This window comes from Pan paniscus, chromosome 8 (assembly GCF_029289425.2).
Source record: "Pan paniscus chromosome 8, NHGRI_mPanPan1-v2.0_pri, whole genome shotgun sequence".
NCBI lineage: Eukaryota > Metazoa > Chordata > Mammalia > Primates > Hominidae > Pan > Pan paniscus.
This window is the reverse complement of record NC_073257.2, coordinates 17,905,071-17,930,622: the sequence shown is the minus strand read 5'-3', so window position 1 is coordinate 17,930,622 and position 25,552 is coordinate 17,905,071. Positions and strand designations below refer to the sequence as shown.

At 42.4% G+C, this 25,552-nt stretch overlaps 1 protein-coding gene across 2 annotated transcripts in view; it reads left to right on the top strand.

Annotated features, from left to right (window-relative positions):
* The window catches only part of LOC100988315 (aldo-keto reductase family 1 member C15-like), a 104,629-nt gene that overhangs the window by 2,455 nt on the left and 76,622 nt on the right, over nt 1–25,552 (top strand). The window lies entirely within an intron of this gene.

Below are 25,552 nucleotides of genomic sequence, written 5' to 3'. Positions count from 1 at the left end.
AAAAGAGGGATGTGGGCAGGGGCATGGGAGGGGCGTGGTGCTCTGGAGGACCTGGGTTAAAATCTACTGGGGTGTTGTCAATGTTCCACTACAAGGGTTCTCCAAGTATGACCCCCAGACCAGCAGCACCAGCCCGGGCTGGGACTTTGTTAGAAATGCAAATAATTCTCAGGTCTTTTTCCAGAACGAGTAAATCAAAAGCTCTGGGGCCCAGCTGCCTGTGTTCTAACAGACCCTGCAGATGATCCCAGTGATCACTGAAGTGTGAGAACCGTGACCTCATTAGTATTTATGGGTTTTATTTGATTCAGCTTTGCAGGCAGCCTCTGCCCCTGTAAAGCGAATAACTAATATACTAAGTAAGCACCTAGCAGCCTACCATAGTTGATTTTAATGGTAAGTGAATTTTATGTTCCTTCATCATTGGCAAGGCTGACTGAATATATCCCTGTTGCTTAAAGACCATGGCTGGGCGTCTAGTCAATGTTTCTAAGTCAGATCTTTAAGGCTGGTTTCTCGCTAGGCTATCCTAGTTTCTTGAGAACAATCAGATTTGTTATTAATAACTAGGTTGGTTTTACTGTAGACTTTATGATTTATGAAGCCAAAGTCAGCTTGGTCTTTTTGTCAGACCAAGTATCATGCAGGGAGCACCAACGTCCTCCAACCGCAGGACCTCAATGCCAACACTATCTATGATCTCTAAGATGTGTGGGATCCTGGTTATCAGTCAGACTGAGTCAGGGTGATTGTCCAGGGCAAGAAGGAGACACTGAGAGCTCGGAAAGGATGCTAGTCTCTAGGGACCCATTGAATCCATTCTTTTATTTAAAAAAAGAAAAATAAAAACTGGCCAGGCACGGTGGCTCACACCTGTAATCCTAGCACTGTGGGAGGCCGAGGTGGGAGGATTGTTTGAACCCAGGAGTTCAAGAGCAGTTTGGGCAACATAGTAAGACCTCATCTCTACCAAAAAAAAAAAAAAAAAAAATTAGCTGGGCGTGGTGGTGTGCACCTGCATTCCCAGGTACTCAGGAGGCTGAGGCAGGAGGATCACTTGAGCTCCAGAGGTCGAGGCTACAGTGAACTGTGATTGTGCCACTGCCTCCATCCTGGGCAACAGAGCAAAACCTAGTCTCAAAAAAAGAAAAGAAAAAAACCCTAAGCATTAGCATATGGACTGTGTGGCAATACAAACGTCCGACTCGATGACCCTCATGTTCCTTGGACTGTTCAGGCTTTAAGCATCATAGACACGTGCTGGTTCACTGATCAGCAGTGTTAAACAAGACATGAAACTGCCATCCCCATCAGGGGAGAAGGGCTTGTGCTGAGCCACCTGCACCCTCCCGCCGGGCTCCTTCACAGTAGCAGCATCAGCTGTGCCAGAGGCCGTCAGAGTTCAGGTTGCCCATGGCCACTGTCCCTGAGGATATTGTGAAGTGGGCAGAGTTGACTTCCTGTGCCCTGAGATCAAACCCACCATTCTGCAGTCAGTCCTTTTTGCCTGGTCTGCGGGCACACACTCTCTCCAGCCCTGCAATAAGGACATCACATTTATTTATTCATTGTTGTCCTTCATCATGCACGAGGACGAAACAGTGAGGTGCACGTGTCAGGAGTTTTATCTAAACACCTAGAGAAAGCACGGCTGCCGTCTGCGGGCCCCGCTCACACCCCGACATGCCTGTTCTCTCGTTGCGGTGTGAGGATGAACCATCCCCTGGGCTATCCTGTGAGATAGAAGCAGTGAAAGGCTCTGCTATTTACATTTGGGGGCTTTTCCTGAACTCGAAGTTCACTTTATTACCGAAGACATACTTGGCTTTCACAAAAGAAAGCAAGAAACATGTGGTTCACTATCAACTTGGGAGAATCCTTTTCTTATGTTAGTTTTTCAAAATAAATAAGAACAATTGGGTAAGTAAATCACCTGGTGATTCGCCTGGGCCTTCAGCAGCGTGAGGCTGGCATTGGGTCATTTTGTTCCTTGCGGTGACAGTGCAGAGGAGGGCCAGGCAGGGCTGGCAGTCGGGGCTCAAGCTCCAGTCTCTGCTCTGCAGCTCCTCATCAGTGTGGCCTTGACGAGGCCATTTCCCACACATGAGTGCAGTGGACCCAACCCAAGCCCAACCAGACAGCCTTAGGCTGTGAGCGATGGACAGAACCAGCGCTGACCCTTAGGAAAGGGAGCCTGGTCTCTTTCTAAAGGAGGATCCTGTAAATTCCCGCTGCTTCACTTACCCTGGAAACACACACACACAGGACGCACAGGAACATAGACAAGCACACATACAAACATGTACACATACACATACACATGCACCCACATACAGATACACACATATATACATGCACACATGTGCATATACACACCTCACACGTACATACATACATATACATATAGACACATGCACACACACATATACATGCACATGCATGCACACACACCTCACACATACATATAGACATGCATATTTATACATGCACACATATGCACACATACACACCTCACACGTACACATATACACATACATACACATGCACACACATATACATGCACACATATGCACACACATACATACCTCACATGTACATGCATACACACAACCATACACATGCACACACATACACACCTCACACGTACATACATACACACATACATATAGACACATGCACACACATATATATGCATGCATATGCACACACATACATACCTCACATGTACATACATACACACACATACACACCTTACACACATACACATGAACACACATATACACACACATATACACACGTGGATAAATATTTACCCAGCACATTTCCTGTCAAAGCCTGTTGCTTCCTTTGGTTCTCCACATTGCAGCTGTTGCCTTTCTTTCCTTTAATTTTTTTGTCTAAGAAATCAGGTTTTGCTTTGTTTGTTCCATTTATTTTGCATTACAAAAATTTTGAGAGCTTATTTTATGCACTAATATCTTTCATAATTTATGAGAAAACACATGATCCTTGCTTTAAATAGTCCAAACCTATGAACTAGCCAGATCTGGGCATGTTGCCTGGCGAAGTGAGAACAACACAGGCTTTGGAGTTAGACACAGGCTCGAATTCCTTCTTCGTCCTTATTTCCTTATTTGCCTGAGGGTTTGGGCCGATAACCTCTGTGCATTTCAATTTCCTTCCCTGATAAATGGGATGGCAATAACCACCTCATGAAGGTTAAGTGAAGGATTCGATGAGAAACGTCAATGTGTGTGTGAAAGCTCCTGGTCTAAGCAGATGCTTAATCAAGGCTGACCCACATCTGAATAATCTCCAGGTCTTCTTAGGAGAAGATCTGGTCTGCACACAACCTTTTCAGAAGTGCATTTTACACACACAGTTGTGTATACACAATACACATATGTACAGAGAGACCAGGAAATCTGAGCAAGCATTTGATCCCGCAGAGCAATGTCCTTGTTGTATCGTATCTCTGGCTTGTAGCTTTTGGCTCCATGCTACCCTCTCCACCCTGACCGGTGCAGACTCCTTTTGCCCTTAGTCTAAGTGAGTGGTTCTCAACTTTCAGGTACTTTGGACTCATGTGAAGGCGCGGTTCAAACACAGCCTGTGGGGCCCCGTCCCAAGAGTTTCTGAGTCACTGGGTCTGGATGCTCCTGAGAACATGCATTTCTAGCACAGTCCCGCGTGATGCTGATGCTGAGGTCTGAGGGCCACACTCTGAGAACCGCTGCTCTGCATGCTCTGACCCGACTCTGGACTCCTTAGAACTGTACACCGGAGTTCCAGGGGTGCACTAACCATCCCTGTGGAAAATGGGCTTTTCTTTCCTTAAATGTTGCATTCAATAGGCAGACCTTCAGCTTTCTCATTTACAGAGGACCTAATGAGTCGTTTTTCATAAATAGAGTATGAAGCATGGTTTTAGCTGCCTTATACCTTGAAGGCATCTTAAAGCTTGGAAATTATTTCGAATGGCTTGCTAACCCTGAAAGGGTTTAAAAAAACAAAAACCAATTTGGAAAGGTTAATACTGGTGGGAAAGTGGTGGAGAAACTTTGTCTCTCTGTCCCTTTCTTCCTTCATCCCTTTTTTCCTTTCACCACCAGACTCAGTCCTGTCCCTCCCACTCACTAGCTCATGCCTAACCGCCAAGGACCTCACTATTTTCCTCTGTGAGAGCAGGGGATTGAGTTCGAGAATCTTTGTTCTGATTTCTTTCTTTTTCTACTTCTGAAAGCCAGAGGTCCCTCTACGAAAAGCACTGGGAGAATGAAATGATTTCTTGATTTTCACCAGATGAAAGGCGCCTGGACTCTGGGTGGGTGTAAGCTAAAATAGAGCTTGTTGGCCGGGCCGGGTGGCTCACACCTGTAATCCCAGCACTTTGGGGGGCCGAGGCAGGTGGATCACCTGAGGTCAGGAGTTTGAGACCAGCCTGGCCAAATAGTGAAACCCTGTCTCTACTAAAAATACAAAAATTAGTCAGGCATGGTGGCACACACCTGTAATCCCAGCTACCCAGAAGGCTGAGGCAGGAGAATTGCTTGAGCCTGGGAGGTGGAGGTTGCAGTGAGCCAAGATCATGCCACTGCACTCCATCCTGGGTGAGAGAGTGAGACTCTGTCTCAAAAAAATAAATAAATTAGAAAAATTAGAGGGTGCTGAGATGCATCCCTGGAGCTACCCTCAGGCCTCCCTCTGTGGGTTCCACATGGCTCTCTCCCCACTGCCCCACCACCCCATTTGTTTATTTTGCTTCCTCACTCAAACCCTGCACCCCAGCCCAGGGAACCCCTCCCTGCTCCTTTCTATTTCCTTCCCGGGGCAGCATTCTGCATTTACCCTCAAACACCTGGAACTTTGCTCAATAATTGCAAATATTACTGAGAACTCAGAATACTTTCTGAGTTCAAGCCCATCTTGGGGCTCTGCTCACACGGACTGGCCCTTTAGTGTAAATCAACACTTGAGTTTACCTGTCTATCTCCACCCCTTAAAGACACTTTGGGTGTTATATTTCTTTGGTGTCTCCATTTCTGCTAAATATGCCAAGCCTTTCACTATCCCTCTGGGTCATTTGGCTCTCAGCAGTGACTCAGGATGCTTGGAAAAGCCTGACATGGCCAATAGTGCCTTATACTAAATCATATTCTCAATCAATATTTGTTGAATGAATTGAAATTCAGATTAGTATTCAGGCACTTAATTAAATCAATTTATTTTCCAAAGCAAAACAACCTCTTTTAAATTCTTTCATGGATGTACATTCTGTCTGCAAATCATGTTGTTACGTATCATAGAGGAAAAAATCTTTTATATGGCATACTTTTTTGGTTTTGTTTTTTAATTATGAAATCATACATGTATACCTAGAGTCACTTGAAAGATGAGGGCTTCTGAACATGAAACAGCCTTGTCTAAGTAACTTTCTGCAGTTTTCCTGTGAAAAAGTTCAGGTTTTCCCTTGCAATGGGCTAGCCTCTGGATGTGTTCCCTGGAAGTGCTACCTGTCTCATCTCAGTTACAAAAGCAAGGCATTGGGGAGAGGAAGTGAGATCCCTTTTACCTCTATATTTACTTTTTCACATTTTTGGGGTCAATTTGTAAATACTGTGCCTTTTAAAAAATGCATTACCTTCTTATTTTTCAAATCCCAAGTCTACCATCAGAGAAGAATACTGTATTCACGGCCAGGGTGCTGAAGGTGTGGAAAGATCTGTCAAAGTGTCAGGGAGCAAGTGTCCTGCGTGGCGCTCTGTTCTCGGTGCATCTGCAGGTAGCAGACCTTTCTCTCTCTGCAAACCCTCAGCTCTAGCCTGCACATGGTTGTGAGGGTATTGAAAGGTGTCCCCTTACCATCAGCAATGATGCAAAGTTACACAGAAAAGGAACCTGCCAGAACTGTGAATTGGACATGATAGGGACGCCCGGTGCTGAGCTTAGTTTTAGATCGTTTAAAATGTAAGGGTTCTTTGCAACCCTGGATGGTTTCACCATCAAAGTGTGTGAGTGGCTGGGGGCTGGAAGGTAGATTCAGATTTCTTTCCAGGACTTTTCTTTTTAGGATCTGTTTAGATTTATTTAGGGTTTATAGGATAAAAGAAAAGGAACTCTCCCCAAAGAAGAAAAGATACTCTGTACTTCCCACATAAAGTCTAATTTTGCAAGTTTCTCCTTTTACATTTCTTGGACTCTTCTGCCATATCCTTGGTGAAACAGCAGGAAAGTTTAAGATTTCTCTGCAGTCTGCCACGAAAATAACTGGGCACCATCTAGTTATTAATACATTTGAGGGGCAAAGCTCTACACCTGTATTTTTCTCTGGGTGCCTGAAACTCAACCATTCCTTTGGGCTATGGTGACAGTAGCACTTGTCGAGGGTGCTGTAAAGAGACACAGTTACTTCTGGGAGCTGTGGCAGAGCCAAGCACTGAAATGTGAGGGACCTGGGTCAGCCTCCAATTCCCAGCACCTCACAGGGAGAGGACAGGGCATGAAGCAGCAAAGGCAGGAGGCAAACAGTACTGATCACACAGCTCTGCCAAGTGCAGAGCTATTCCTGTGGGCTCCGTTTGTCTGCAAACACTGATAAGAAGTTAAACTGAAACTAGACCACTTAAAACATTTTAAAAATCTCACATTTGTTATTTTTGGTAGGTGGCTATGCTTGGGAAGGAAATTGCGAACAGGAATTTTCAGAAAACATAAACATCAAACATCCATCTCCCCTTCACAGGTAGCAGTTAGCCATTGTAGGTATCTGCACACACCCCTGCAATGTTCCCAGTGTGGCAAAGGACTCTGGGCTTTGGTGGCAGAGGACCTGGCTGGGAAAACTCCCTCGCCTCTGACTTTTCTTGGGTGAATCCCTTAACCTGCATTTCACTTGCTGCGTCCTAGGAAGGAGACATTACCTGCTTCACAGGTGTGCCCGAGAGTGACGGGAGATGGCACAGGTGAAGGTTTGTGGCACAGGTAAACTGTAAGTGCAGGTGTCCTCGCTGCTTTGCAGGCGGCGTGGAGTCATGTCCTGTGGCTCCCATTTGCCCCGGCCATCCCTACCCCATCCCCATTTGTAAACTGTCTCCGAGGACTGACTTTCCTGTGTACAACTGAGCTCTGTTCAGAGAAAACAGATTTGTGTGAACACCTTCTGCCTCTGATCTAACACCTTTGGAAAGAGGGTTCTATACCAACGTGGGAATGTGATTGTGCCTCCCTGAGAAACTTCCCCTGGTCCCTCTGGGGCTGATTTCTGCTGATTGGGTGGGGGGCGTTCAGCATCGCTCCCTTGGGCTTCCACCCAGGGGCGCTAGCAGCTCTCATCTCTCACACCTGTCTAGTGCATGGCACCTCCTGCTTAAATTAGGGCAGATACATTTACCCTTCATAAGTCGGTCCCAGCCACAAGCTTACCCGAGAGTGGACTTCCCTCCGCAGCGAAACGCTCAGGGAGGCCGGCGCAGCTTCAGGGCCAGGAGGGCGGCCCCATGCACGTCCCCATGAACTTGTGGCTGCTCCGGGGTCTCGGCTCCTGCTTCTTCGGTATTATTCCTAAGTGGGCTGTGATATTCCCTCTCTATGGAAACGGTCCCCTCCCCTGTGTGTATATAAAAGTGACAGATCACAGGGTGGATCGTAATTCCAGACGTGCTGTCTACGCTGGGATGAGATTTCATTTAAAATACAACCAGAACCAGCCGTCCACGTCATGCAGACGACAGGTGCTCCAACCTCGACCCCTCCCACCTCTGCTTCCCACCCCGCCCTTCTACCCCCCAACTCCTTTTGCATCCTAGCAACTTGCTTCATTGATAAAAGCAAAGAACAAAAAAGAAAAAGAAGAAATAAAAACTCAAAACAAAACAAAACAAAAATCCTGGTAAAGTGAGAAGCAGTGTCTTTGAAGAATTTTATTGCTGATCTTAGTTCTAACTAATTTCAGTTTCCCCCACATTCCCCTTGCCCTAACTCTCCTTTTGTAAATGTAGAGCCTGGACCTGCTTTGAAAGCAGAGAAGGGGTTTGAAATCCACCTGTTGCCGTGTTGTTTTGTGGGTTCTGACCGTGCAGCGTCATCTGGCCGCACACGTAGCCCCTTGTGCTTGTCACACACTCGGTGCCTGCTCCCCACATAAAGTCTAATTTTGCAAGTTTCTCCTTTCACATTCCTTGGGCTCTTCTGCCATACCCTCAGTGAAACAACACGAAAGTTTAAGATTTCTCTGCAGCCTGCCACGAAAATAACTGAGCACCATCTGTTTGTTAATACGTTTGGGGGGAAAGCTCTACACCTGCATTTTTCTCTGCATACCTGAAACTCAACCATTCCTTTGGGCTATGACAGCAGGTCATCATACACCAGAGGTCTGGAGGTTTTAGTGGGAAATGGCTTGGATTTTACTCGTTTATGCATTCTATATTTATTGAGGACTTACTGTGTACCAGGTATTGCCAAGACCCCCACGAGTTCAGAGATAAGTAAGTTGTGGCCCCTGACCATACAGGGCCTCATGGTTTAGAAAGGTAGGGAAGGCTGGGCGCGGTGGCTTATGCCAGTAATCCCAGCACTGTGGGAGGCCGAGGCAGGCAGATCACGAGGTCAGGAGTTCAAGACTAGCCTGGCTAACATGGTGAAACCACGTCTCTACTAAGAATACAAAAAAAATTAGCCGGGCATGGTGGTGAGTGCCTGTAATTCCAACTACTCAGGAGGCCAAGGCAAGAGAATCACTTGAACCTGGGAGGTGGGGGTTGCAGTGAGCTGAGATGGCGCCATTGCACTCCAGCCTGGGCAACAGAGTGAGACTCCATCTCGAAAGAAAGAAAGAAAGAAAGAAAGAAAAGAAAGAAAGAAAGAAAGAAAGAAAGAAAGAAAGAAAGAAAGAAAGAAAGAAAGAAAGAGAAAGAAAGGTAGGTAAAAAATGCTACAGAAGAGAGCCGTCCTGTCTACTCAAGACAGGAGAGGAGAGCAGGAGGGGTTTCAGACAGAAAGGATGGATCAGCATGGACAGAGCCAGGGCTGAGAGGAACGGGAGAGAAGGAGGACGATGGGAGGGGGGTGTTGGTGGGTGCAGAGGCTGCTCTGCACTAAGGTGCTCCAAAGGCCTGCGGAGTTGGGAGTTTATTCCATATGTAATGGGGAGATGTGGGAGACTGCGGTCTCTTGACCCCTTATTCACAGATGAGGAAGCTGAGGCTGTAAAAAGTGACCTGCTGGGACCCCACAGGCCCAGGGTGACAGAGTCAGGTGAGAACCAGGCCTGATGCTGGGCTCAGTGCTCCTTTCACTGGGCTGAGCTGATGACAAGGGGCCCTGCAAGACCGGCTGGCTGTCCCTAGCCCTCCTCCCAGACGGCTGCTCCACTCTCGTGAATTCCTCCAGGTGAAGAGGTAAGAGGTCTTCTGAAATTACCAAAACTCTTTAAAGCCCATGAGCATTTGGAGGAACAAATGGAAAGCTGTTGTGGGGAAGGACTTCAAGACTCTGTGCTCCCCATTTTAAGTCTCTTTATGGAGATAGGAAATTGGACCTCCCTCTCTTCCTTCTTTCAGAGCTGCCTGGGCTGGGATCCTCTTGAGATTGGAGGCAACATGAAACTGAATCTGTGTTTCAATTCAAATTCATTACTTCATTCATTCATTCATTAGTTCATTCATTCATTCATTAGTTCATTCCTTCATTAGTTCCTTCATTCGTTCATTGGTTCTAGTTTTTGTGAGGTTTTTGTTCTGCTTTCCATTTCAGATAATGATGCAGTAATGGAATTTATGCAGGTTGAGGGGTAGATGGAAACCTGAGTTTAACTCTCCTGTCTGCCTTATGGGCTCTGAGATACCAGGGGGGCTCTGAGATGCCAGGGATCTGGCAACGTTGGTCTCCCAGGGCAGGGTTTCCCATCCTCAGCACTGTTGACATGTTGGGTGAGGTAATTCCTTGTTGGCCTTGGGGTCTGCCCTGAGCTCTGGAGGAATTTAGCAGCATCCCTGGCATCTACCCATTAGATGCCACTAGCACTCCCCTCTTTGTTTGTGACCATCAAAAATGTTTCCAGACATGTCCTCTGGGGGCATGAGGACCACTTCCCTACAGTATGGGGTTTAGAAAGACAGACGATGAACCCTGGCATCTTTTCTTATCTTGTTTCCTCTGAACTTCCTAGAAATCCTCCTACCCTGAGGCCACCTTGCTGGGACCGAAGGGTCTTGGTGTTGGTGGCTGTTCTTGGAGCCTGCCGTCCCTTCGTCACACAGAGTAGGCTCATCGGCTCCCACTGGTCCATCCTGGGTGGGCTTTGGCATTGTCCAGTGACTTCTGCTAGCCTGGATGGAGTTCCACACAGAATGTTTCATAGACATGAGCAGCTGTAAGGGTGCAGTCCAGGGTGTAGTTTTCTAGAAATGTCAAGAGATAGTACATTTGCTTTACAACTTGAATGCCGCATCTGGTGGGGGACTGAACAGAGGCTTGGGCAGCAAGAAGATGATGAGTAGCAAAACCTCTGGAGTGTCATTTCTAGCAAACAACGATTTCCCTCCCTCCCCATGGCTGATGTGTGAATGTGGCGTGTTTCTACACTTGCACTTCTCTCTGGCCTTTGTGAGTCATTGGTACCTTTCCTGGACTCAGCATGAGAATGTTGTTCAGGGATGTAAATGTCCTGTAGAGGGTACAAAGAGGGCCAGGGTGAGAAGAAAAAGCTGATCAGCTTCTCAGGTGAATAGAAATAGCTCATATTTATAAAGCTCATTTCTCCAAAGTGCTCAAATCACTTACATTTAATAACATAATTATTTCCCCAACATCTGAGCCTGGCAGTAAAATAAAGATAGACGAGAGAATTAGCAAAGTGTGAGAGAGCTTGATTTATAGGAGAGAAGTTTTACTGAGGAGCCGGGAGGGTCCGTTTTCATTTCTGCCTGGGTTGCTAGCATGGCTATTTGATTCTTACAGACACCTACATTCTCTAGTCCTCTGTCTCCTGTTTTTTAAAATGTAGATTGCTGTGCCTTCCCTGTTTGTTTTTAGCAAGGTTGACGTCAAGATAGTATTGCAAGAACTTGATAAAGTTGTATGTGAACACAGAATATTAGCATCATCTTTCTTCTTCAGTTCTCCCTTATTTTCTCTGACTGATTTTTTGTTCATGATTTCTCACTTTTAGCAGGGTGTGTGTTTACCTCCTGTTGTGTTTGTGGATTGTCAATTTTTGTCTTGTAAGTCTGTCTATTTCTGTTTTATATATTTGGAGTGTTGGGCATATATAAATTCTTCATGTTATCATCTTGCTGTTAACCTCTTCATCCTAAATAATACTTCTCATAAAGTTTGCTTTGCCCGATATCAAAATAGCTATCCCAGCTTTCCGTTGGATAACTTTTGCTTGCTGTATTTTTCCAGTCTTTTCTGTTTCAGAATTACTTTGTAAATGGTATATATTTAAATTTTAAAAATTAAATCTAACAATCTTTGTGTTTTAACCAAGGACTTTAATAAACTAATGTAAAGATACTTGACTCCTGATGTATTGAATTATTTTCTACCATCCATCTTATATTGTGATTTCTATTTGCGCAGTTTTATCCCCTTTTTCTTCCATTTATTATTGTTTTTTCTTTTCTGCCATCTGCTGTGTTGATGAAGTCTTCATTTTCATTTTCCCTGTGTTTTACAATCTAACCATCTAAAGCTATTTAATATGTAACTTTTCTTCTAAGCATTGGTTTAGCCACATGCCACAAGTTTTAATGGGTTGTATTTTCATTGTCATTCAGTTCAAATATTTTTAAATGTTTTTCTGTGATGAAGGGTAGCCAACTATGTGACTCCAAAATATGCCATATGGCATAAGGATTATTTTGAGCTGACGACAGTTTAGGAAAAGCAGATACTATTGATAGAAAAGCTCTTACCCTTCCCATATTTGCTAAGGCAGGACATGCATTTGTAAAGGTGTCTGCCCTTCTCTCTACCAGGAAGAACAGACCTAATCCCCTGAGACAACCTAGAGTTTTATTAGCCGGGAGGAGCCGGAGAAATCTACCTAACAAACCTTACTCACTAGCCCTTATCTTTCATTAGTTCCCTCGTATATTTACCTTCCTGCAATTTGCCTCCCCTAAAAACTCAAAGTATTTTATCTTGTCTTGTCACTTCTCTAAACATTTATTGCTCTGTTGCTAAGATGCTCTAGAATCCCAAGTTCTAACCACCCCTCAGAGTTCCTCATCCCTGAGTTATCCTGCGGGCGTGCAGGATGCACCGGCCAACAAACTTGTGTTTGTTTTTCTCTTGTTAGTCTGTATTCTGTCAATCTAATTTACAGGGTCCCAGCTAGGAGGGTGGAGAGGAGCCAGGAGAGTAGAGGGAAATTTTTTTTTCCCTTTTCCCTTTGTAAATCTGGTGAGGATACATTATCTTAGTTTTCTTTTATCTGACAATGTCTTTACTTCCTTTTTACCATTGGAGAATAATTTTTCTGGGTATAGAATTCTGGATTAGCAGAGCTTTCTCTTTTCTTTTGGCATTATAAATACATTGTTTCCTCATCTTCTCCATTCCATTTCTGATGAGTATATAGTCATTCAATTTTTTCTCTTAATCTAATATATCATTTTTCTCTGGTTGCTTCAAAATTTTCTCTTTCTCTTTGACTTTCAGCAGTTTGGATATAATGGGCCTTGGTATGGACAAATTTATTATGTCTAGAGTCTGCTAAGGTTTTTAAACTTGTGAATGTCCTCGTTCACCAAATTTGGGAGGTTAACTACCATTTTTTATTCAAATGTTTTTCTGCCCCAATTTGTATCTCCTCTTTTTCTGGGACTCCAATTATCAACATGTTGGCTGTTCTGAAATTGTCCCACTAGCCTCTGAGGCTCTGTTAATTTTTATCTGTCTCTTTTTTCCCTTCTTCTTCTGATTGGATTATTTCTATTGTTCTACTTTCAGGTTCACTGAATCTTTTCTGTGATCTCCGTTTGCCATTATATTAAGCCTGATTATTTTTATTTCAGATGTAATATTTTTCAATTCTAAAATTTTATTTTAAAAAATATTTTCTATTTATTTGCTAATATTTTATATCATTTCCCTCATTAATAACATGTACTTTACCCCATTGAGCATAATTAAAATTGCCGTTTGTCTGATAGTTCCAACAGCCGGGTCATCTTGGATTTGGCATCTGTTGAATGTATTTTTCCTTAAATCTGGGTCACATTTTCTTGGCTTTTCATACCCTGAAAAATTTTGGATTCTCTCCTGGGCATTTTAAATGTTAGGTGGTTAGAGATTCTGCCTCTGTTCTATTGGTCTTAAGAGTGTTGATGATTCTGTTCTAGCAGAATATCACCGCCAAACTGCAAACCGTCGTGGCTATGCTTTTAATTTGTCTCACATGGATATATTTCAGGTGTCCGCCAGAGGTTTGGGCTAATTTTGTGCACAGAATCTAGGCTTCTACTTCTCTGGGTCTCTTCTCTCTGGAATTTTCCCTTTACTCCGCAGGAATCCTGTTTTTCGATCCCGTTTTTCCCTGGCTCCTCAGGCCGGAGAGACAATGGGCTACCGGTGGGGTTTTTTTTTTTTTTTTAGAACAAACATTTTACTATTAAAATAAACTTTTGTATAAAAGCATTACAGATCAAAAGCTGTATTTGCACTTATTGATTCAAGGTCCAATACAGTGGGGTTTTAGCTGCTTTGCACTACTGCCTCCATCATGGCCCCAAGTGTAGCCACCCTCGGGGCCAAGCCAATAAAATATGGGGAACTCACTCCTTGGCAGTCACTTAAGTCACTTGGTCCAAATTTTGACTGCTCTCCAAAATCTGTCTGTCTTTGTTCAGTCACAAAATCTCTCTAGGAGCTGTTTCATTTTTATTTTATTCTTCTATCTGTCCAGTGTTTATAGATGCTATTTGTGTAAGGATTGGTTTGTTAGGTCCTCATTCCTCTATATGGAAAGTGGAACCTCCCCCTATGATATTATGTTTTATTTTCTGTCTTTTAATGGTTATTTGCAAATTTTTGGGTATGTATTTGATGTAAGGAAATTTAATCAGTATAGCTATCCTCATCTTGAACAATAAAAAGGATCTCAGACCAATTATGAAAATTAATTTTCTTCTTATATGCTATTGTTGTCTAATGTTTCAGGTCCATCTTAACTGTTCACCTTAGTTGTATCAACCAAGTTAGTCACTGATATGATTTTATACACTCAATACTTGTTTAGATTTACCCAAACGTTGATCAATTTCTTTGCTTGCCACTGTTCTTTGAATCCTACTCCTTCCCTCTGGCTTCAATTTCTGTCTACCTGAAGAACTTCCTTTATTATTCAGTGAGGCTCCTGAATCATAAACTTTCACAATCTCATTTGTCTAAAAAGTCTTTATTTTTTTCCTATAGTTTAGCAGGCAATGCACTTCTAGATTAGCAGACATTTTCTCCCAACAGGGGCAACATATTATTACACTGTATTCTGGCAAGATATTATTCCACTGCCTTGTCTTCTGGTTGAATCGTTGCTATAGAGGTCTTCTGTAGGTCTAAATGTTATCCTCGTTTAGATAATTCATCTTTTATTGCTGGATGCTTTTGATATCATCTTCTTTTTGCGTTTGGTGTTTTGCATTTTCATGAAAATATTTTTATATTTCCTGCTTGGTATTTATTTTGTTTCTCAAATTCAAGGATTTATTAATTTAATGATTCTGGAAATTTACTAGTTTTTATCTCTTTGGTATTGCCTCTCTCCCATTCTCTGTTATTTCCTTTGGTGTTCCTACTTGACATAAACACAAAGTTGTGGTTGCTTTATGATGTGCTAATGGGGCTAAGCTGAATTCTGCTTCCCAGAATTACCTTCCCTGTATGCTTCTGGTTAGGGGTTGGCCAGAACTCCTAAAAGAAATCTGTGTGACTGGAAAAGTTGAAGGGAGAGATGTGGGTCCCGCTGCTGCCCAAGCTAAAAGGTGGACCCCGACTGATACAGAGGAGTTCTCATTTTCTCCCTAAATGTCTTAAATTCCCCTCCATGTTTCTTATTTATTTTGGTTCTTTGTGTTATATATCATAATTATGTTACATCTAATTTCCAGTTCACTGGTTCTTTCTTTAACCTCTTCTAATGCATTATCTTTCTTTTTACATTTCAGTTACTTTATCTTTTATTTCAAGAAGTGTTATTTATTTTAAAAATTATTTTTAAAATCTGCCTATTTAAAAATGTGTCTCTTTTCTTGTGATTTCGATCTCCTCTTTTATGCCACTTCAATAATTAAAAAATGTGTATTTGTTCTAAGGTGGATGCAAAGTCCAGGGAAAATAATTTCTAATAGGTCTTAGGGAGAAAGATTTGGAGAACCTGTACATCAGAAAGGAGTGGGAAAATTGCAGTGTGGTGATTATGCTATTATTGCAGGAGAGCTAATTAAGAGCTAACAAATTTTTCTTATCCAAATTTCTTAGAGTTCCAATCCTTCAATTTGTGTGTGTGTGTGTGTGTGAGCTGACTCTCATTCATGTTGAGCTGTTTCTTTGCATATTGATTAATTTGGATTATTGGCTCATTTTAAGAGCTCTAGTAAGCTTTCCTTGTAGAAATACATTGTGTTTGTTCCCTCTAGTTTCCCTGGGGAAACAAGATGCTTTGGGCCAATTTTCATGTTAGTTTCTCAGTTTGGAAGTTTTTGGACCACAGTGATGGTGTTTAAAATCAAACCTTAAGCCTGAGGGGCACAACTAATGTTTCAATTTCTTTGGTGAAGACTTTTTTTTTTCCTCCTAGAAACTAGGCAGGGGCAAATTTTTCTATGCCACTGGTGATTTTTTAAAATTTGTTTTTATTTTTTTTAGTCCATCATCTTATTAAGGTTGTGCTTCTCTAGAGTATTTTAGCAGGCATCTCAGTTCTAATATGTAACCTTGTATGGGCCCAGCACCCCCTTTCCTGGCCCCCTGTAGATGTTAAAACCAATGTCCCTGAGTAATCTTCCCCCAGGGCAAATATGGCCTCAGTTTATATATTTGTAACTTTAATTTTTAGTTCTTTCATGTCCTTGTACCAGGAGATAGTCTCTTACTCATTTCCTCTTGCAAGCTCAGAAATACTATAAACTGATGTATTTTTATCCAGAATGTGTAATGTGTTCATAGTGAAAAGTTTTAGATTATTACAGTCTGTCATCTTGCCCAAATTCAAAGTTCTTATTTCTCTCATGCTCTTTCTATCATACCACAAAAGCGGGGAAAAGGGAAAGGAAACTTGGTGTTACGAAAGGAAAGCTTTCAGTCATAGCTTCTGGTTTCCTGTCTTCATTCATTCATTTGTTCATTCATTCATTCATTCATTCATTATATATCATCGCAGACTCTGTATTTGCAATTTACTTATTCGCTACAATTTGTTTGTAATTCCAAGATTAATACTCCTGGCACTTTTGTGGTGATTCACAGATATGCAAATGTACAGAGTGGTATAAAATTTGAGTCACCTGATGTGCACATTCTCAGCTAAGGTTGGACAAGGCGACTCTCTGCCTTCCTGTTTTGGCTTTCAAACTGTAAACAAGTGTCGCTTTTGCAGTATATTTAGCACCATGTTTATTTATTTATTTTTGTGTTTTTGTGCTTTTTGTTGGTGTTTTTGCTTTTTAAAATGGCACCTAAGTACAGTGCTGAAGTAGTGTCTGCTGTTCCTAAGAAGGCTGAGATGTACCTCATGGAGAAAGTACATGTGATTGACAGGCTTCATTCATGCATGAGATGTGCTGGTGGCCATGAGTTCAATGTTAACGAATCAACAATAGACATTAAGTAAGGTGTCTTTAAACAGAAAGTCACACAAAACACAGTTATGTGGTGATCAGTTAACAAAAATGTGACCAGAGGCTCATGGAAACTTGATCCCTCAGAGAAATGGTGCAGTCTTTGCTAATTCACTGTTCACAGTGACTTTATAGACCATAACTACCACAAATCATGAGAAGGAGCTAGAATTGCTAAGTTCCTACTGAAGTTCAGGAATTGTGCTGGTTGTACGTACTTGTCCCTGGGGATTCCATGGGGGGTCAATGTTAGCCTCCAGCTGCTTACTGTAAAATAGACAAATGCAAGGATGGGTGGTGACTAGCTCCAAAGCCTAGGCCTGCCACGGGAAACCGAGCAAGAATCACGGCAAATAGTCACATGCTGGTTTTTGTTCTTTATTGATTAATTGGTTGATGGATGGATTGAGCACTGTAGACATGGGGACAGAGGTTCCAGGAACAGCTTTAGTGCCAGAGGCAGTGGCTAGCAGGGAAAGAATGGTAAAGGTGAGTGCTTGGGAGAATTTGGAAGAATCGACCACCGCAATCACTCAACTTCTGCCTCCATGGAGAATTTGGGGAGAACTCACAAACCTGAACTTCTGCTTAGGAGCAGGCTGTGCAGTTTCTATCAGTAGTGAAAACGTAGATGCTTACGTGCATCTGTTGGTATGAATCACTATGTCAAGTGAATAGACTGTTGCGATTGGGCCCAGGGTTGGGAAAGTGGCACATTAGAAGCCATGCATGGCTATCCAAAAAGGCACACCCACCTGCCCCCTAGAGAAAGACAGAAAGCTTTTGATTCTCTGTATCCTGTGGCCCTGATAGAGGCAGGTACATCTTTCCCCAAGGCCCCTGGGAGCGTTGCTCTATGAGTCAACCAGCCACAGAAGTCCAATGGAGGGTTCCATAAGGCTTTTGCTAAGCCACTAGTGCCCCTGGACATGAGATAGGCCTGAGCTTCCCCGCCTGTGTTCAGTGCTGCTCCTGGTTCTAAGGTAGATGCAAAGTCCAGTGAAAATAATTTCCAGTAGGTCCTGGGCAGGAAGTTTTGGAGAATCTATGTATCAGAGAGGCCTGGGAAAACTGCAGCGTGATGATTGTGCTATTATTGCAGAAGTACTAATTAGGAGCTAACAAATCAGTCCTGCATGTTGAGAGAAACATGAGTCAAAGCAAGACTAGAACAACTTTACCTGGTTAAAAGCAGGCTATTGGTAGGAGGGAGAAGAAATATGGAGAAGGCAAGAATAGAAATGTCAGTGGGACTTTGGCAAAAAGACTGGAAGAAGAAGTAAGGGTTTACTTGTATCTCTGACTTTCTGGGCTGTGATCTCATGATATCGTTTTGGCAGTTTTGATGCAGATTATTAGATTCATTTGCATCAAAGAGACAGTGAATTTTAAATACATCCTTGGGTAGATGGGATGGTTATTTTCATGCACTGATATCCTCCTGTATGTGTAGAAACAGTAGGAAATTACAGCAATTATCCTGCTAAGAAAGAACAGGCATTTATTTGTCTGCCTCCCTCGCTAGATTTTGGGTTCCTCGAAGGCAAAGATTCCTCCCTAAACCACACTCACCCCTTATGCCTCTGTAGGCCAGTGTAGTGCCTGACATACAGCAGCTGCTCAGTGACTGAATGTGGAAGTGAAAAGAACTTTCAAATGCCTTAAATGCAAAATTGGCTCCTGGTGAGAACTGAATAGATTGGTGAAGTTAGGGTATTTGCTTAGAATGCTAGAATTTTAAAAAATATGATTTGGAAGATTGTGCTAAATAGTCTGCAACTTTCCAAATCATATCATTATCCAAACCTTCAAAATCAAATCAAATCATATCGTTATACAGCCCCTTCCAAATCAAGGGGCTGTATAACGAGAGCTTCTTTTCATAATTTTTCTCTAGCTCTATGCTGTCCTGTATGATAGCAGTTAGCCACATGTGGCACTTGAAATGGGATCAGTTTAAATCGAGATGGGCTTTGAGTGGAAAAGCCACACTGGATTTCAAAGACTTGGATTAAAAAAAGGTAAAATGTCTCCTTAATTTTTAATATACTTACTTATTGAAATGAAAGTACTTTGAATATATTGGGTTAAATAAAATGTATCACTCAAATTAATTTCACTGATTTCTTTTTTACCTGTAAAATCTGGCTACTAAAATTAAAATTTCACATAACATTACCACATTATGTTTCTGTTGGACAGTGCTCTTCTAGGTGAATAATGCACTTGCGGGGGTCAAAACTGCTGTGGAAAAACATTGTGCTTTGAAATCAGGAGGGTTTGTTGTTACCACCTGGCTGGGCTGCATTTTAAAGTGAAAGATCCGATCCTTTGCCAGTTATTTAGGTTCTTTGGGTTTCAGATTCCTCATCAGTAAGTGAGGATAATTGTACCCAGCATGTCCGGTTGCTGTGAGAATCAAGTGAGATAATGTATGTTATTTTCCAGCACAGGATCTAGGCTGAGAAAGGTGCTTACAAGATGTCAATTCCCTCCCTCTCTTCTTGGCAACTGAAATAAGAAGTCTGTTAACTTAAGCAATAATGCCACTGTGGATGAGAGCAGCACACCCTTGGTGGCTTTGAATATTAATATTAAGACAGTATTTTCTCATTTGTTTTAATTTGCTTTTCTTGGTATTCATGAGGTGGGACATTTTGCAGGCACTGCTGGTGGTAGCGTAAAAGTTTTCTGGAAAGATTTCATCAGGAATCTGCAAAACATTCATTTACCCTTTTATACAATAATCTGTTTTCTCTGAATTGATTTTTAAAAAATGGACACATAGATAAAGAGAATGTTTAAGAATCTAAGATGTGCTCAGAAATTTTTATTTTTCAGATCAGATTAAACTTCTTAAGTGTAAGTTAAATTGGATTTTTTTTTTTTGACAGCCGGGAACTGAGGACTGGAAAGGATGGCTCTGTGTGTGGGGAGGACGGAGGGCCATGCAGGGCTTGCTTGAGCTGAGGCCGGGCAGTGGGGCTCCCTGCTGTGACGTGCCCTCTCCCACATTGGGCCTCACTCACCTTTCTGTTCTCATCCCCTTTTTCTCCATTTTTGTTCTCTCTCCTTCCTGCCCACCACCCACTTTTTTAAAAAAAACTTATAGCTTCTTTCCCCTATTAGTACGATTTTTAAAAAATTTAGATCCAGGGGGTAGATGTATAGGTTTTGTTACGTGGGTATATTGCATGATGCTGAGGTTTGGGCTTCTAATAATCCTGTCACCCAAATAGTGAACATGGTACCTGATAGGTATTTTTCAACCTTTCCCCCCTTCTTTCCCCATATTTGGAGTCCCCCATGTCTATTTTTCTCGTCTTTATTGGGTGCATGTGTACCCAATGTTTAGCTCCCACTTATACCTGAGGACATGCAGTATTTGGTTTTCTATTTCTCTGTTAATTCACTTAGGATAATGCCCTCCAGTTGCCTCCATATTGCTGCAAAAGACATGATGTCATTTTTTAATGGCCATGTTATAATCCCTGCCACCACCCACGTTTAGCCTGATGAATGTTTTTTGTTTGTTTCTTGGGTAGAGGAGACCCTCATTTTGACTCTTTATGATTTTCCTAAACCTTGGTTTTATTTCCTCTCTTCTCTTTTATGTTTGGGTCTTTGGAAACCAAAGCCAGGAAAACTTCTTGTTTATCTGCCTATCCCATCCCTCCCTAGAGTTTATTGACATCAGCCTAGTCCAACTGATGGAAAAGGAGATGTGGAGAGAAAAGTGACGTCATGATATTATCGCTCTGCACACATTATGGAGATATGGGAGGGCAAGACCTTTGCTCAGGAGTCTCTGTTGCTCACTTGCTTAATTTGCAGAGTAATTAATTTCCTTATGGTTTTAAGTGTGGTAAATAAAAAGGTACTGTAATTCATATACAGGATATTGACTATTTGGACGGTAGATTGAAAGTAATAAGGGGAAAATTATCCCAGGAGCAGGATCTTTTTCTAGACTCTCCTAACCCTCATCCTCTAAAAGGAGGGGCATTAGTGGAGCAGGCCTTATGCCTGTGCCTCCCACAGAAAGGAACTTTAAATCTAAGAATTATGAACTACTGCTGCCATAAGTGAAGAAACACGTGAGGGCCTCCGTTTTCCATCTGAAAGACGAACTCAGAAACACAGGGCAAAGATCAAAATAGATATTTGCAAATGTATCCTCAGGAGATAGGATGCTTGATGCTTTCCTTTGTAAAGTTTTTCTATTGCAAAAGTTTTAAACTCTGGTGTCCTCATTAAGAGGGAGAGAGAAAAGCTCTAGATCATAGAATAATGAAAAATACAAGGCTTATTTATTTTAGCATGCTGTTAAGCATGTATGTATTCACAGCATGGTTTGCATGCCTGTGTGTGTGTGTATATCTGTGTGTGTGATCTATTTGAAATATTGTTGATAAACTGGAGCTTGATTTAAAAAGACTGAATAAGATGATGAAGGACCTGAAAATATATTGCAGTGGCCAAATAAATTGGAGAGATTTGTCTGAACAAGAGAGGAGACAGGAGATAAATGTTAGCCAATATTGGAAGGGCTTCGTTTGAAAGAGGTGGTGCTTTTTTAAAAAATGTGATTCCACTCGATAGAAATAGGTTTAATAAATAAGAATTACCAAGGAACAAAATTTTCTTAGGATTGAACCTTTAGATTCCTCCTCCCTCACCAAAAAAGTGCAAAAAAGTGTCTGTCTCTGTCACTGAAAGTGAAGAGTGATCCAGTGACCATCTACCAGGATACTGAAGCTTTCTAAGTGGGGTTGGGTGGGAGTGGAAGCGAGGGGGTGTCGAGGAGGTGGACTTTCATGTTGCCGTCCATGCTATAATCAGGATGTCGACTTTTCTCGGTTTTATATACTGGGGCTTTGCACAAAATGTTATTTGGAACTAGGCTTTTATTACTACATCAAATTAAATAAACCCAAACCAAAATGAAACAACCTTTCCAAGCCACCAGTCTGAAAAAGCCGATGATGGAAACAGGATTGGGTCAATGTGAGCTGCGCCATGGTGGGTGCTAAGGCGGTTTTGAGTCTGTGTGTGTGCATGTGTGCACGTGTGTGCATGCAGCTCTCATTGAATATTAGTCACACTGGGAGTCCATTGTGGACTATGAAAGGGACGCAAGTCACTTGGTTCCTAGACCTGTGTGCTAGATATTTTCACCTGTTTACTCTGTAAAATCTAGAATGAGATAGAACTAGGGAAATTATGCACAGTTGACCCTTGAACAAGACAAATTTGAACTGCGTAGGTTCACTCACACTCAGACTTCTTTCTGCCTCTGCCACCCCCGAGACAGCAAGACCAACCCCTACCGTTTCTTCTAGTCATCAACCTCCTCAATGTGGAGATGAGTGTGATAAAGACCTTTATGATGATCCATTTCTATTTAATGAATAGTAAATATGTTTTCTCTTTGTTATGATTTTCTTAATAACATTTTCTTTTCTCTAGCTTGCTTTATTGTAAAAATACAGTATATTATACACATAACATGCAAAATACATGTGAATCAATTGTTTATATTGTTAGTAAGACTTCTGGTCAATAGTAGGTAGGTAAGTTTTCGGGAGGTAAAAGTTATACAAAGATTTTGGACTGCACAATGGGTAGGCACCCCTCACTCCCACATTGTTCGAAAGTGGACTGTATATGTTAGTTGCAATCACGTGTACCTGAACAGATACTCTTCTGATATTTTAAATGCTTTTGTTTTTTGTTAACTTTTCTAGAATCATAGAATGTTTAGCCTGAAAGGGACCTCATCATCTAGTTCGGTCTCTTCATTTTTCGGAAGAGGACACTGAGGCCCAGATGTGTTAAATCACTTGGGTGGCTCTGCAGTCAGGCGATGGTCAGAGCACAGGGCTCCTGACATCAGCATGTCTGAGGGTCATGTTTTTGCTGGATGACTCTGCCTTTCTGACGGCAAGGAGAGAACAGAACTCTACAGCAAGAGTGGGTGATTATTTGAGACGTGGAGCCTGTAATTGAAGATAATATAGAAATGAAATAAAAATGAGAGATTATTACATATTTATTTAAAAAGACAAGTATGGGGAGGCAGATGATACTGAGATTATATTTTATCTCTAACAATTGAGGGAGCCTGAAGGATGTGTGTTTTGTTCTATGAAGATCCAGGGCTAGGTTAAAAGGTAGCAGCACCACTAATAGTTTGCTTTCAATAGTGCAAAACCATGCAAAATTAATTTTCATTGTAAAAGCAGAAGGAGCAATTTAAATGGAAAGGATTATGCTTGTGTGTGTATGTGTGTGTATGTGTGTGCATGTGTTCTAACAGGGAGAGTAAGGAAGAGTAAACAATGACTAAATCTGCAATTTTTGCCAGTAATTTTTTTTTTTTTTTTGAGAGAGAGCTTCACTCTGTCGCCCAGGTTGGAGTGCAATGGTGCTATCTCAGCTCACTGCAATCTCTGCCTCCTGGGTTCAAGTGATTCTCCTGCATCAGCCTCCCGAGTAGCTGGGTCTAGAGGTGTGTGCCACCATGCCTGGCTAATTTTTGTATTTTTAGTATAGATTGGGTTTCACTATGTTGCCCAGGCTGGTCTTGAAATCCTGACCTCAAGTGATCTGCTGGCCTTGGCCTCCCAAAGTGCTGGGATTATAGGGGGAGCCACTGCACCAGGCCTTTGCCAGTAATTATTATGAGGGTAGGGATAGAAGCTGCTGTAAGTTAGGAAAACAGGCTCCTAGGATGCCACAACCCCAGGCAGAATGGACAGCCCTCAGTTACTGATGTTCTGCCTGGCTTTCCTGCATACCACTTTGCTAGTTGTGCTTCCAGCCAGCAATGCTCCCGTCTCATAACTCCAAGGAAAAGGTAGAACATGAGTAGGATGAAAAGCAGATATCTTGACAAAGCTTTTCTTCTTTATTCTACCATTGTAGAAACCTTCAATAAATTGAGGCATCCTTTCAAAACACGTTTATTAAATATCGGTTATGTATGAGAAATATAGGTACTAAATACGCTAGTATTTAGTCCTAAGTATTCCAGGATCTGGCTACTCAAAGTGTGGTCCATGGACCAGCAGCATCAGCATCATTGGGAACGTGTTAGAAGGTCCCACTCCAGACCTACAGAGTCATAATCTGCATTTTATCAAGAACCTTAGGCAAGAAGTTCAGCTATAGGAAGCATCGACCAGTGGCTTTATTATAGGAGTGTTTTTGAAGACTAACTTGAGAAATCACACAATATAATGAGAAACAAGCCCTCAAGAAGATTAGAAATGGTCAACTTTTTAATTCGTCATGGAACTTAGCTTGACTTCACTGCAGTAAAAACTGATGAGAATATCACTCTGGTCCCATTAGGGTATGTGGCTTTGCAAAGGACATCCGAAGCATGAAAGTGGGAGAACGTAACAGTGCTGCTTAGCAGTTCATGTAAGACTTCCCCAGAAATAGAGGGGTCCCAAGTTATTGAGGCGAGGGCCAAAAGGAACTTTTAGCCTGAGGATGCTTGGGTTCCATGCGTTTGTAGCCATAGCATAGCTATTATTTGATATTCTGCCTTTTATTTTCATTCCCACTGCATTTTCAAACACTTAAAAAGTCAACTCTTTCTGCTCATCTGAGACTGATTTTCCACTCGGTGTCGTGGGAGTAATTGCATTACTGTTCTCATTTCACACTCTGCGTGTCAGGTGGACGGCCCACTGAGCCCCCGGGGCTCCTCAAGCTCCCTGCAGAAAAGGCGCTTGAACACTCATCTCGGTAAGCAATGGGCATGCGGGCAGGTCCTGGCGTTTGCGGAAAGTTCACTGACATCAAGCCCACATGAAACGCAGAGAAATCTGGGCTGAACCAGAGCTGCAAATGAGAACATCGCTGCTCTCTAGAGTCTCTCTCAGCAGCTCAGGAGTGAAATTGAGATTTCCTAAAACAATCATTCATTGTCCATTCCCGACTTGCTTATCTTTCTCTCCTAGGCTTATTTTCAAACATTCACATTTTGTTATGAAGAGAGACTAAACCAGTCTCCATTATTTTAACATAGTCTTTTGAAGGATAGAAGTTCTACATTTTGTCCAGGCTTGGTGGCTCACGCTTGTAATCCCAGCACTTTGGAAGGCCGAGGCGGGCGGATCACCTAAGGTCAGGAGTTCGACACCAGCCTGGCCAACATGGTGAAACCCCGTCTCTACTAAAAATAAAAAAATTAGCCAGGCGCGGTGGTGGGTGCCTGTAGTCTCAGCTACTCGGGAGGCTGAGGCAGGACAATTGCTTGAACCTGGGAGGCGGAGGTTGCAGTGAGCTGAGATTGCACCACTGCACTCCAGCCTGGGCAACAAAGAAAGGCTCCATCTCAGAAAAAAACTTCCCAGTTTTAATGCTGATTATGGCAAGTATTAATAGATATAGCCCCCATAAACAAGAGCTCTTTGGAGTCCTCTTCAGAGTGTAAAGGGGTCCTGAGACCAAAAGTTTGAGAACCACTGCTATCAACAGTGGATATTACAGGACATGAGCACCAGCATTTTCTGTAATTGTATGAGCCAAGTTCTCTGTGGGGAAAGATCCTTGTGCAAGTTAAGGAAAGGTTGTTTTAAGATCAGTTGGACTTTAATTAAATACTTGGGTTGAGTCAGGCTTTCCAATGGACCCTAATGACAATTGCTCCCTATTGGGTACTGTTATTTATTAGACTCACAGGCAATGCCACTCAT